This window comes from Chanos chanos, chromosome 1 (assembly GCF_902362185.1).
Source record: "Chanos chanos chromosome 1, fChaCha1.1, whole genome shotgun sequence".
Taxonomy (NCBI): domain Eukaryota; kingdom Metazoa; phylum Chordata; class Actinopteri; order Gonorynchiformes; family Chanidae; genus Chanos; species Chanos chanos.
The window spans coordinates 59,332,905-59,347,904 of NC_044495.1; the positions used below are offsets into that span (position 1 = coordinate 59,332,905).

At 43.8% G+C, this 15,000-nt stretch overlaps 1 protein-coding gene across 1 annotated transcript in view; it reads right to left on the minus strand.

Moving 5' to 3' along the window:
- sorbs3 (sorbin and SH3 domain containing 3) overlaps positions 1-5,563 on the minus strand; it is a 34,378-nt gene extending 28,815 nt beyond the window's left edge. The window contains exon 1 of the mRNA XM_030790735.1: positions 5,496-5,563. The gene's annotated coding sequence lies outside the window, so the exon portion shown is untranslated. The remainder of the gene's footprint in view (positions 1-5,495) is intronic.
- Positions 5,564-15,000: the final 9,437 nt, after the last annotated feature.

The window sequence follows — 15,000 nt, forward strand, 5'->3', positions numbered from 1 at the left end:
TGGGGGAAAAGAATGATGCTGTCTCTATCTTTAGCTGACCACCAAAGCTGACCTCACTGGTTTTGTCCCAGTGTTGTCCCGAAGGCCCGACCTGGACAAAAGTGTCAGGCTTCAACGGGCCTCCCCTGCCTTCTCTTAAGCGTCCGTCACCTCAGCACCGAGCCTGTCGACAAACGACGACCGCTTTCGCTCGACAAAGCGAATAAACCAGAGCCACTGCCCCAACGCCAAACCCCAGCGGGAGAGAAAAGTCACTGAGAGAAAATACAGTGATGTGCGTTTTCAACAGCAGAGGTATCCTTTAAACCAGGGAAAGTGTTTTCAAAACACGTGTTTTTAATTAAACGTCTGAATCGCTCTGTGATTGCCCAATTAAGCTATTCAGTCTTACCCAAGAAATCATTCAGGTGGACCTGGAAGGCAGCCAGTGTGTTCCTATCACGACAGAAATAGCTTTATGCCACTGTCATGGAGTCAAAGGTCACAAACAGGAGAAATTGACCTGCTTTCTCCTGTTCAGTTGTTTGGAGTGGTTGGCCGGCCAAATCAGTAGGAGATGAGGACAGGGTTAGGGGCAGCTCAGTTCACCGGACAGTCACACTACGTGTTATGGAACAGTCTTTGCATCAAAAAGAGCCATTAAGGTGAATTACTGACTTCTCTTTTTAAGCGTGAGGATGGGGTGGGGGAGTGACATTTCTATTGGTCAAATGAGATGTCAGTCATCAGTGACCTAAAAACAACCACTCTCCATTGTCCTCATGCCAGAAGCCACACACACACACACACACACACACAAAGAAGAGTCAGGGTGAGGGAGGTGACCTCTTCTCTATTGGTGTCATTACGGTGACTCGTGTTTTAGGACATGAAAAGAGGCCACTGGTTAATCACTGACAGACTCTCGCTGGATGAGGCTCAGCCATGGGAAACCGGATAAGTGTATTCAGTCCAGAGGTGAACCAAGGCCTTCAGAACGGTCCTAGAGACTGTACTACCATCCAATAAAGCGACTCCATTCCCCGTCCTACGCTTAAGAATACACTGTCAAGTCAGCTCTCCAGGGAGGCGTATTTTGGAAGGCTCTCTAAACACAGTATGTTTTATTTGTTAACGCTGCGCTATGGATGGCTTTGTCCTCCGGTTTGGACAAATACATCAGACAGGATAAACATTTGCTTAGAGGGGATTCCTTACAAGGAAGTAATCATGTTTTGGCAGATTAGGTACACTTGTACAGCTCTTACACATGCAGGCAGCTTCTTCAAACATACTTTTCATTGAGACTATAAAATGTCAGACTGGTTGACGAAGGACACATTCAAAAGCAAGTAAAGATGATCTGGGACTTGCTTCGGCCCGGTTTAATTCAGTGCAATACCCTGGTGTCCGACAGTTAATTTGACCATTCTTTTGTGGTGTACATATCTCTAAATCTATACATCCTAGGCGGTCTGATTGTCAAATGCCATTGAGTTTAAAGGAGGAATCTTGGTTCTTCTCTTCGGCTGGTCTGCATGCGAATGTGTGTCCCAGTACACACACACATTTGGAGGAGATTAAACTGCTCAAGTATCAGCTCTGATACTGCCAGCGTTCAGAGCCAAATGCACATGAATTTAGAATAATGAGAGAGAAAGAGAGAGAGAGAGAGGGAGAGAGAGAGACAGAGGGAGAGAGGGAATGAGAGAGAGGGAGAGAGAGAGAGAGAGGGAATGAGAGAGAGAGAGAGAGACAGGGAGACAAAGAGAAAGAGAGAGAGAGAGAGAGAGAGAGAGGGAGAGAGAGAGACAGAGAGGGAATGAGAGAGAGAGAGAGAGAGAAAGAGAGGGAGACAGAGAGAAAGAGAGAAACAGAGAGAGAGAGAGAGAGAGAGGGAGAGAGAGAGGGAATGAGAGAGAGAGAGAGAGAGAGGGAGACAGAGAAAAAGAGAGACAGAGAGAGAGAGGGAGAGAGAGAGAGAGAGAGAGAGAGAGACAGAGAGAGAGAGAGAGAAAGAGAGAAAGAGAAAGAGAGAGAGAGGGAGGGAGAGAGAGAGAGAGAGAGAGAGAGAGAGAGAGAGAGAGAGAGAGGTGGGGTGGGATGGGAGGAGGAAGTCTGAGGAAGATGAAGAAGTAAAGGCAACAAAAAACTGTTGAAGTTTGAAATTTCAGCAGATGGCAAAGTAAGTACGGGAAGAAAACTCCACAATCTTAAAAAAAAATATATATCAGGACTTGCTCATACTGACAGTAAACATGAGGTCTTTATGTGACCTTTGCTGATGACTTTCATTATGCGTTTTCTGTCTCTCTCTCTCTGCCTCTCTCTCTCTCTGTCTCCCTCCCTCTCTGTCTCTCTCTCTCTCTCTCTCTCTCTCCCCCTCTCTCCCTCTCTCTCTCTCTCTCTCTCTATCTCGTCCTCTCTCTCTCATCCTCTCTCGCTCTACTTGGCACCTGTGAAAACACAGACAGAGACCATACATGGATGTGCAGCAGGCAAGCAGACCATCGCTCGATATCAAAACACACGCACACATACGCGTGCACACTCACACACACACACACACACACACACACACACACACACACACACACACACACACACACACACAAACATTAATCAAACACAGATGCCTCAATGCGCCTCCTTGTATGGTTTTGCTTCAGTGGCCCACTCTTGAAGGGACTCCGAGAGATTCCGCATACCACTGATCTTCATCATCAATCATCATCATCCTCATCTTTATTCATACAATAAGCACAGCTGACTGCCTTGCGCTCTCTGTCTCTGGCCCCAGTAAGTCCCTACTGCTGGGCTTCAGCTATCCTAATGGTCTAAGATTTATTACAGTGTCGTAAAAGTGTTTTCATTGTTCTTCAGCATTCCAAACTAAATGTTTGTGTTTATCTATTTATTTATTTCTCAAAATGACCCATTATAATCTGTGGAATGTATCCTCCAGTGAGCAGAGAGCTTTGGCTCAATTTTTGCGACTGTTTTGATTGGACCAAGGAAAGAGAGCCAAACCAAACCAACAATCACAAAGAGACAATCAGAGAGAGAGAGAGAGAGACATGTGATTATCTACATCAAGTCAAAACACACGGCCGCAAAGCATGTGACACAACTGATTGACCTCGCACATGCACACACACACACACACACACACGCACGCACACATATCCATACACAGAGATATATGCACACACACACACACACACACTCACACACACACACACACACACACACACATATCCATACACAGAGATACATGCTCACACACACACACACACACACACACACACACACACTCCACTCCACTCAATACATAAGGAAATGCCAGTCTTTTGCATATGCAAACTATCAGGTACAAGGAAATTCTCAATGACTAAGAATTTTTCTTTTTTTTTATTTAGACTGACACATCCGCTCACAAATTCTCTCTCTCTCACACACACACACACACACACACCCATATGCACCCACACACATTCACACACACGCACCCATACGCATCCACAGACACGTAAGAGCCCCAGGTTAAAGCATGCATACACCGCTAATTTGGCTGTGTTAAAATGAACTGTGAGAATGTTTAGATTTCCCTGTGTGGAACAGTGTAAACACTCTGAGAATTTCATTTGACACTGCCAAATTTTCTGTGTACAAACACAGAAATATGTATACATTCTTCAACACACACAAACACACACACACCCACATTCACATATTATTTGAAACATAAAAAGCACGCACACACCCACATACACTCACAAACATACTCCCTTTGACAAAAACAAGCCCTCTGAAACATACACACACACACACACACACACACACACACACACAAACACACACACCCACATTCACATATTATTTGAAACACAAAAAGCACGCACACACCCATATACACTCACAAACATACTCCCTTCGACAAAAACAAGCCCTCTGAAACACACACACACACACACACACACACACACACACACACACTGTCTATCCTCAGCCTATGTCAGACAGTGCAGGGTGTGGGAACCTGAGGCAGATCAGGGTACACTGTGGAAATCTCTCTGAGGAGACATGAGGGGCGTCTCAGGGTTTTGAAGACAGATACGACGGAGGAGGAGGAGGAGGAGGAGGAGGAGGAGGAGGAGGAGGTCCCGGCCGCCTTTGGTCAGAAACACACGGCTTAATAATCCTGACACTGACGTCCAAACACATTTTCCTAACAATGTCCGCAGAGCCTCAAAGGAAGCCATCAGAATGCATCAGATTAAACTCTGACCTCACAAGGCCGCCGGGGGGGGTGGGGGGGGGGTACCGTTTACCTCACAGGAGACTGACACGGGGGGAGAAGTCTCAAAGATGACGACTAACGCAGATGACCACTCACGGACTCGGTAAGGGCAAGCCTCGGGGAAAAATGTGCAAACTCGATCTTCACACTGACAGCAGCCCACTGACAGCTTTCAAACCAAACAGAGTGTTATGATAAAACAAATAAATAAATAAAATGAAATAAAAATAACAGGACACACAAGATTTTGCACAAGCAGGTGTGTTCACCATTTAGGCTTGTGTTCAATACAGAATAAAAACCCACGCAGGTCAACATGCATCAATCTGATACATAAAGGAAAATCTAGACAAGGATGCTTTGATGGAATATCAAATTTCAGCTATGTTGTAAAACAAATACAACCGGTATGTTGTGAAGAAGATGATTCCTGAGTCGTTGAAAATGAAATATATCTTTTTTTGATTTGAGTTCATGTGTTTGGAAAACATCACGTCCTCCTCACCATGAACAGTCACTCTGGTCCCAACCAAACCTGCTCAGCTCCCTGTTTTCAGTCGAAGACAGAGCTTCATAAACTGCTTACAGATTACAGATATTACATCCTCAATAAAAGCCAAGAGCTCTCCGTGATCCAGATTTCTCCTGCCAATCATATCTGGGTCGGTTTACGCCCAATCATAAATCTTTAAAATCTCACAACACACAAAATCTTACAGTTTCGAAATGTAAAGGGGAGGGAACAAAAAAAAAACCTCAGTATGTTGCAAAAATACTTGTATGTTGCAACTCTGGGATAAAACTGCAGCAATATAAATTATATGCAGAAAAAGCCGACTAAAAAGTTCAAGATTTTAGACGAAAGCATGACTCTGTGGTCTCCAGCAGCTCTGATTGACATGTACCAGACTTCTGCAGGTGAGTTAGTGACACATATAAAAGAACCTGAAGTCAACTGAACGTATAATAAAAACACACTGGAGCCCTGGTGAAACCAGAGGTGGTTGGCAGTCTTTGCGTTATCCTTTGCTATCTGGGCTTGATGCCTGTTTAAAAAGTAAAATGTTCAAGGCAAATCAGGCAGGCAGAGGCTACTGTACGAAAAACTCCAAAACCAGCCAGGAGTCAGCGCTGAACACCCGTTAAAACAACACGAACACAGCTGAAGAGCTACGTTCACTAGCCAATGGAATGCCAGACATAAAACAGGACTCACCGGAATCCACGTGTGTTTATGAGCGTGAGTACGTGTGTAGGTGTGTGTGTGTGTTTGTGAGATGACACTGCCAGGAACCCCTGGAAAACACACACACACACACACACACACACGCTCAGTTCCAAGCCTGTGTAGTCCACCCAGAAAAGTCTTTCTCTCTGTCTCTCTGTCTCTTTCTATCTCTCTCTCTCTCTCTCCCACTCTCTCTTTCTCTGTTCTCCCTCTGTGAACACTTTTTTTCCCTGCTCTCTCTCTCTCTCTCTGTCCCTGAGTGCACGCTAAAGTTGCTCCGCCTGGAAATGACTTGACAAGCGTTGTCATGGCAACCCCTGTTCAAAAGCCATGCTCTCTGTGCGCGACCGAGCTCTGGGCTGTGTGAATAGTTGACTGAGCCCTTTTGTGGTTGATAAGGTGATATTTCACAGCACTGGGTTAAAGACTGGGGCACAAAAAACAACTGCTACTCTCCTCTTTTCAACCACCCCCCCCCACACACACACACACACCCCAGCCCCCAGTGCTCTCTCTCTCTCTCTCTCTCTCTCTTTTTTTTTTCTCTCTCCATCTGTTCTGGCCATACTTGAGGCAGTTTTTTTTTTCATAGTGAAAGAAGAAGAGAATCTTCCAGATGACTCATTGCTGGTGGTCACAGTGTTCTGGAGAAATGGACCGTCTTTCTAGAAATAGTCATGCTGTGACTAACAGCAGACAGTTAGCCAGCTCAGACCCTCCCTGACCAAGAGGCTTCTGTGTCAGAATGTCAACTGTTTGTTACCCTGTCGACGGCTCAACTCCACTGCTGGAAACTGTTTGAGTCCTTATTTGGCTTAGATATCTCAATCCCTTTCTGTTCTCCCTCTGTCCTCCTCCACAGAGCAGGAATTCTCACTGTTACACACTAGTGAAGGATGAAAAACCCGGAAAATCCTCTCAAGTGGGTGAGAGCGAGAGAGCGAGAGAGAGAGAGAGAGAGAGAGAGAAGGGGAGGGGAGTGGAGGGACAGACAGACAGAGAGAGAGAGACGGAGAGAAGGGGAGGGAGAGACTGACAGAGAAAGAGAGAGAGAGGAGAACTATTGTGACAAGGCAGACTGTTACACTGAGAATGCAGACTGTTACATTGATGAGGTAGACTGTTACACTGAGAATGCAGACTGTTACACTGAGAACGCAGACTGTTACATTGATGAGGCAGACTGTTACACTGACAAGGCAGAGTCAGACTGTTACAGTGACAAGGCAGACAGTTACACTGAGAATGCAGACTGTTACAGTGACAAGGCAGACTGCTACATTGATGAGGCAGACTGTTACCCTGCAAGGCAGAGTCAGACTGTTACACTGAGACTGCAGACTGTTACGTTAATGAGGCAGACTCTTACAGTGGGTAAGGAAGACTGTTACATTGAGAATGCAGACTGTTACAATGACAAGGCATCAAGAGCCCAGGCCCAGGGACAGCTGGATCTGACACATAACTAAACAGTTTTATAGCAGTTATCTCTATAATGGGCCAGCAGAGGATTAGCTGTGCTAATAATTATGTTGGATGCGTGACTGCTTCAGTTTGTAATGCGGTCTAAGTTGACTGTCACTCCACATTGTCTTTCTGTTCAGTTTTAATACTTTTAAGTCTTTCGAAATCGTGGGAATTTCCGTGTGTGTTGCTTTCGACTGGTCATGTGGAAAGCCCTGTCTTTTGAACATCCGCGAAGGGCTGTGAACAGGCCTTTAAAAACCAAATAAATTTAACCTAGGGTGAGAAATGAGCTGTTACGTAAGAAAGTTTGAAACGTTTTGTAAGTCAGGTTTTAATAGATAACCTCGCTCTTGAACAACACAGATAAAAACGCATTTAGAAACACCTACCAAAGACCTACACTTACTGGCTGCTTTATGAGGTAAGACCTACCTTATATGCACACTGTGCAGACGTACAGTAACAGACAGCAGCCCATGTGTTGCCATGCCAACTATACTCCATTCATAAACGGTCAGTTTCTGACCACAGCGTCACTGTTGGCTGGATATTATTTGGGTGGCAGGCCATTCTCACCACAGCAGTAATGTCATGGTGGTGGGTGTCATGCTGGTATGATTGTATCATGCACAGCAGTGCTGCAGGGGTTTTTACATATGTCAGTGTGATTGCAGGGTTGTGAGTGGACCACCACCCAAAAATATCCAGCCAGCAGCCGTGCTGTGGTCAGAAACTGGCCACCGATGAAGGGACTAGAAGATGACTAACACACACTGTACATAGCAACAGATGGCCCGTAGTCTCTAAATTTACACACAAAAAAGCATACCTGCATAGTAAGTGTTTCTAATAAAAGTTGCCGATGAGTGTATATTGTGTAGCTGAGGAAAACAAGCACACACACACACACACACACACACAAAATAACTGAAGAACTGAACGTACAGTAAGGAGGAACAGTGAGACTGAGGTTTGCATTCTTAGTATACCGACATATGTCTCACAATCACCTGATTAGCATTCTTCATGAAACCTGATAGTCCGGTTTGTTCAAAGAATCCTTCAATGAAAAAGACAGGGTGGAAAAAAAAAACCCCACTCAGAACATTTGCTCGGCATTAGAAGAGTTTCAATCACACGTTACTGAGCTTCACTGTTTCTCTGTGTTCATGATCTCCTAACGAAAGTAACGCCCAGGGCTGTGAATTATATATGCCAGTGGCTATACATTTTTCTTAGTCTGAGTGAGTGAGTGAGTGAGTGAGTGAGAGAAATAGTGTGAGACAGAGACAGAGAGAAAGAGAGAGAGACAGAGAGAGAGAGAGAGTGTTTGAGGCTAAAAATTGACAGAGTCAGCGTGTTTTTTCAATAATTGAGTGGTTTGGCTGAGGACAGTGGAGCCCTGCTGAGAATGGTGTAAGCTTACAGTGTCTGCACTCTCTAATGTCAAGGAGGAGGAGGAGTGACCGGCCCTGCCAAACTACCCTGAACCCAGGGAGAGCAGAGCAGAGGAGAAGAGAGCAGAGGAGAGGAGAGGTGGGGAGAGGAGAGGAGAGGAGAGGAGAAGAGAGGAGAGGAGAGGAGAGGAGACTACTTAAGTAGCGAGCAGGAGAAAGTGCTGTGTGCAACTGTGTTTAGTTGAAAGAGTTATCTGGATAAATTGTAGGACTTCGGGGAGAAGGATAGGAGGGTGGTAGCAGGCTGTAGCTTTAATATCATAGCAGGCTTTGTTGGTGCAGGTGTTGGTTTGATGAAAGGTTTGGTCCTTTGTTTCTGTACACACGTCTATACATATTCTTTAAAAAGGAAAAAAGAAAAAAAAAGGAAACAAAACAACTTAACAGTTGTTTCTCTCTCGTAGTAACATGACCAGGCAATGCTGGCAGCGTAATGGCATAAATACTCTGTTAGGGTCAAACCATCCTTTTGACTAAGAACTACTTCTGTGTTTAAACAAGTCAGTCAAGTAGCCCACATCACTGCTGAAACAAAGCCAAGGGCATTCTATCAGCGACTGGAAACCACATCCCACACCAGTTAAGATATACAGTACCACCGCGTACTGGCATGACTCAGCCTTACATAACTGTACAGGCGTCAACTTAGCTGACCTCAGTCGCTATGCTAACGTTTACCTTTCAGCACTTTCTGGTTAACGCTACGTGCTGTGTAGCTTTCAGGTTAAATTCACCGGAGAGCGATTGGCCGAACTGAAAGCTTCACGCCTAATTACCAAATGAAACTTGACTGTAACCCAAACTTGTGGTTTAATTGTCTGAAAGTAGCACAAAACTAGGTAAAGACGTGACAGGGCAGTTAGCCTATTAAAAAGAAAAGTTGCAACATTCAGACGAACAGCTTTCAGAGCTACAACATCGGCAAAGAGTAATCTTGGTATATATGTCGACTTCAGTGAATTCCAAAGGAAGCTATTTTCTCATGAAAGTAAATGAAGACACACAACTCCGACCAGTTCTGTACCAGTGATGCAATGCCACTTTTCCAAAGACCTAATCTGTCTCTCGCTCTGTCTCTCTCTCTCTTTCAGACACACACACACACACACACACACGCACGCACAGTCCCTCCCACATGGCGTGTGACACAGAGCCCCTGTAGGAAATTTACTCTTTCGTTAAAACAGGATTGTCAATACAGCAAAGGAATCCTACAGATCAGGCTTAGAAACAAAAACACACACACACACACACACACACACACACACACACTGATCACAGGTTTTTTTTCCCCTCGGCACACAGAACTTTACTGGACTAATGACTAATGCAAAAAAAACATACAGTGCACCCTCCCCAGATAAGTGAACAAGTTGGTTGGTGAATGGGAAATGGGTGTGTAAGGACAAGAGACAGCAAAGAACAGAGAGAAGAAGAAAAAGAAAGAGTGTTACTCACAGTGAGACAAAGATCCAGATGAGCAAAAGGAAGAGAGAGAGAGATAGAAAGAGGGAGAGAGAGCGAGAGAGAAAGAGAGAGAGAGAGTTAGAAAGGGGAGGGGGTCTTGTTTAAGAAGAATGACTATTTTGGGCCAGGGAGAGCTTTTATCTGTATGAAATGATTTAGCCTGTGTGTGTGTGTGTGTGTGTGTGTGTGTTTCCGTCTTCCCAAATGTGTTAGCCTGAGCAACGTATAGATATAGATGACATATACACCCACGCAGCTATAGCTGCTCACTCATTCACACACACACACACACACACACACACACACACACACACACACACACACACACACACTCGCATACTCACACACTCTCACACCCCTTCCAGCATCTAACGAGTGTAAGGTTCAGTAATAGTTTCCATCCTCACACACAGATGGAAATAATAGAATTCTCCCAAGCAAGACTCAGTCTCTCAGTCCACACCCCCCTGTGTTTCATCATCAACAACAAACGAGCCCATTTCCTCTGGGTGTTTCACAGACACACACATACACACACACACATGCGCACACACACGTATGCACACGCGCACACACATATGCATGCGCAAACACACACATGCACGCACACAGATGGACAGATGTATACACAAATATGTATGTGCACATACACATATCCACATGTAAACACACTGACACACATGGGCACACACACATGGGCACATACACACACACACACTCAAATGTAGTCTCAAAGAGTTCCAAGTTGGAGAAAACACACTCTCTCTCTCTCTTCCCCACACAGTTACCCAGACACACACACACACATACTTAAACAATCTGTCTTGGCTTATGGCTTAATTAGTTCTCGTTTGTGTTCTTAACAAATTTGACACCTCTTAAATGTTCTTAAAAACACAGAATTTCTCTGATCTCAGAGTAACTCTAGTCATAATGTGTTCCCAACAATCACTCATTGTAAGCAACAAATTCAAACAGGCACCAGATCAATCACTAAAATGAATACAGAACCAAAAAGCACCGAGTTTCAGTTGGTTGTCTGATGTTGGCCTACATGTTGTTTTCTGTTCTTCATCTTTCCATCAAACAATAATGGCAGCGTGATGAAGACAGGATACAGCAGAACTAAACTCATACAACAGACTGACCTGTTTCAGCATCCAAACATCAACGCAAAATTTGGTCAGACATAAGGCATCACGTATACACACACACGCACACACAAACAAAGAAGGAGAGAGAGAGAGAGAGAGAGAGATGGAACAGGTAGTCAGGGGTTCCATGCTAAACTCCAGCAGTAGGGTGGCAGAGGGTAAGGGAGAGAGACCCCTAATGCCAAGCCTACGGAGCAAAGCAGGTATGGCACGAGGGTATGCTACTAAAGAGCCAATTAGGGCTAATGGGGCGGGGCTTTAGCGTAAAAAAATATACAAACACGACTCAGCATGAAGATTCAACGTAAGAGAGAGCACATGTTGAAAAATGTTGTTATTGCAAGGGATATTATTTATTTTCCCGCTGAATGACTACATGAGACTAATAATTAATTAGCCAGCTCTTCGAGTAAAAAGCTAGTTTATCTATATATCCTTGTACTGGTTTTCCATACATGGTACTGGTTTCCTCCGATTCAAAATGCAGTTTTAGTCCAGGGACAGGGACAGTGCTTGTTTTAGAGAGCAGTCCTATCTTGTTCCTATGTACAGATAAAACCAGGATATTCTTAACACCCCGGAGCGCGAGTACTTTGTACCTTTGGGAAAGGTTTATCTCATGACGCGGGATACATGCAAATTCTCTTCCACATGGAACATTACGTCAGCGTTTTGAAAGACAAACGCGATAAGTATTATTTGCCAGTAACGCCACTATCTTCAATCTGTCAGCTCAGCTTTTATGGCAGCACAATCATCGTATTTGTTCTCTCCGTGGAAATTTCTGCGTTATGTTCCAAACCAACTGAATGAAACGGGTTTTTTGTTTGTTTGGTTTTTTTTTTAGACGAAACACTGTTTAAAGACGTCTGTCCATTATGGTAATAACAAGGACGCGTTTTGCGAGACGTAACGTATCCAACACTATATAACTGTTTCCACTTTAATCATTTGGGTTTTGACGGATTCCAAAACGTTTTGCGATATTAGGGAAAAACAACTAAAATGAACAGCATAACGTTCAATTGCTGTCAGTACTACAACCTAGGGCATCAAAAGTTCCTTTTAAAGAAAGAAATCAAGTATGCTTTACGAACTGTCAGCAGCAGGAACTGCAAGTACCTGATCAGTATTGGCTCAAGCCACAAAGTTGAAGAAAAGTGATTGTACTCACAGAGGATGCTCACTCTCTCTCTCTCTCTTTCTCTCTCTTCCTCTTCTCCTCTGTCGTTGTCCTCCTCTGTCTGGTGGAATGTGTGCTGTAACTGTATCTCTGATGGGGATGTCTAATGGTGATTTCCTCCTGCCCTGTCAGATCTCACAGACAAAACCTCCCCCCTCTCTCTCTCTCTCTATCTCTCACTCTCTGGTCTAGTTTTCTCTTGATTTCTGTCAGACTGCTGTTAATTCTCTCTCTCTCTCTCTCTCTCTCTCTCTCCCTCTTGTGGCTATACCACAGTCTTCTGGAGAATTCCTCCACCCCTTTGCCCATTCTTCTTCGCCCAGCCCTGCCGTCCAAAATAAATATTTAACAGCCTCACTGCGCCATCAACAACCAAAGGTCAAAGAACTTTCTCTCCCTCCCTCCCTCCCTCCCTCCCTCCCTCACCTCTCTCTCTCCCTCTCTCTCTCTCTCCCTCTCTCTCTTTCTCCCTCTCTCTCTCTCTCTCTCGCTCCCTCTCTCGCTCTCGCTCTCGCTCTCGCTCTCTCTCTCTCTCTCTCTCTCTCTCCCTCTCTCGCTCTCCCTCTCTCTCTCTCTCCCTCTCTCTCTCCCTCGCTCTCTCTCTCTCCCTATCTATCTGTCTATGTATCTCTATCTCGCTTTCTTCTGTGTTCTTCTGCACCATTGAAAAAAACCCTAAGTTTTGGTCCCTTGCACAGCTGTCTCTGCAGTCATTGTACAATACATTTATTTACATCCATGGCCTTATTAAACGTTCTATAAACATGCAATTAATGCATCATTAACATCCATGGTGTTATTTGATGCATTATTAGTATTCATAGTCATATTAAATACATTGTTAATTTCCATAACCGTAGTCAGTGTGGTGTAAAGTAGAATGAGGTCTTACGTGTCATATGGTCACTGGGGGAAAAAAACGTGTGTTTGATGCTTTAATGTTGATGCTGAGGTGGTTTTAACTCTGAGGGATAAAAGTTACACCATCACTACAAAATATCAGTCAGTCAGAGATCAAGAAATAATGTGCTTCAGCAGAATACTCAGTCTTTCATAAATCTGCTCTTATTCAGTTATCTGGGTAGGACAGGGAACATTTATAACAATATGCATCATCATAATAATAAAATAAACAATATGCAAAAATGAGCAAACAAGAAAACAAAAGTTTCGTAAACAAACAAACAAACAAAAAACAAGTGTTCTGTAGGAATTTGTCCTCAGTAGCTGTGAATCGGGAGTTCAGATCAACACTGAACCACAGGAATGTCAGACTGCCACTAGCAAACACAAACACATTAATCAAAATACTATTTCCTGATCAAAATACCACTTATAACCTGAATTTATGAGTAACTTTGTTTTTATTCAGTCTGAAAACAATTAAAAAAATCTGTGAGTATTTATTTTTATTTGTTCATGGAATATTGTCACACCCAAATATTAAATCTGGCGTCTCCACCCTTCCTCTCTCTCTCTCTCTCTCTCTCTCTCTCTCTCTCTCTCTCTCTCTCTCTCTCTCTCTCTCTCTCTCTCCCCTATCAGTCACAGCCATGGGGGGAAAATAACCATTAAACTGTTTCTAAGGAGATAAAATCTCCCACACAAGAGCGCCCCCTCGTGGCCCGAAAGAGCAAGCCCACAATATCATTTAGGATCACTCAGCTTCTCCATCGCAATACTTTTTGTTTTTTTTCCCTTTTGGGTGAGGGTGTGGATGAGGGTGTGGGGGTATAATGTGTAATGTGACAACGTTCCACGGATGTTATTGCACTTAATTTACAGAAATATATCTGTGTTGCGCCTCATTTGTAGAAATAAATTTTCGATGTTTGAGGCTTTGTAACAGAGAGGTGAAGAGGAAAATCAATTAACAGCCCTCGATGCCATTGCCCGAAAATGACCTTGATGTTTAACGCTGATCCATTCATTTGACTGCAAGATTTGTTTTCAATCTCGAGGATGATTTTTAGATATCATGTATGAGAGGGCATTTGTTTTGCGCTCTTGTGTGCAATGAACATCCGTTTCGAAGAAATTACACTATCACACCGTGCCTTTTTTTCTTTACACTGTGCCCGAAGTTTGAACTTGTCCAGTACATCACTTTTCCGTTGACAGAATTAAAAAAAGATTCCACATTATCGAAAATGTGAAAGAACATGATTTCATTCTTAATCATAAACCACCGAACACACCCTGCCTTTGCCTTGTGCTACATGTGCTTTGCTATGACTGTGTCTGATGTTGCGGCATTTGTGAATGAAAAGACTCAGAGAACGGTGGCAATTGGGACGGGGAAAGTATCGACACTGCCACACAGTGGCGTCAAGCGGTAATGCAGTTTTACTATACAAAACTTGAGAAAGATATTTTTGACAAGCCTCACACATCTATCAGTATACATATACAATTTACATAATGTACATAAACACATATTACAATTTACAAAATTGTTTTTTTTTTCATCTTTCACGTACATACATGTACCTATACACAGGTATTATTTACACTACACCAATAAGATTGTACATATTATAATATATTCCAAAAGCTGAACAGCAGTTAAATTGCTGACAGAGACAGTCGGCTATGAGCGCTCTCAGTGACGGCGGTGGTCTAACAGGTCGAATGCATTGACCCATTACGAGGTTTTCATGAACCGTTTAGCGCAATTCATGTCAGATTCGTCAGACGTGTAATCGTTTACACTGTAAACAACTTCAAGCAGTGATTAGGCAGCGGCAGCATGACCAGGTAAAAAG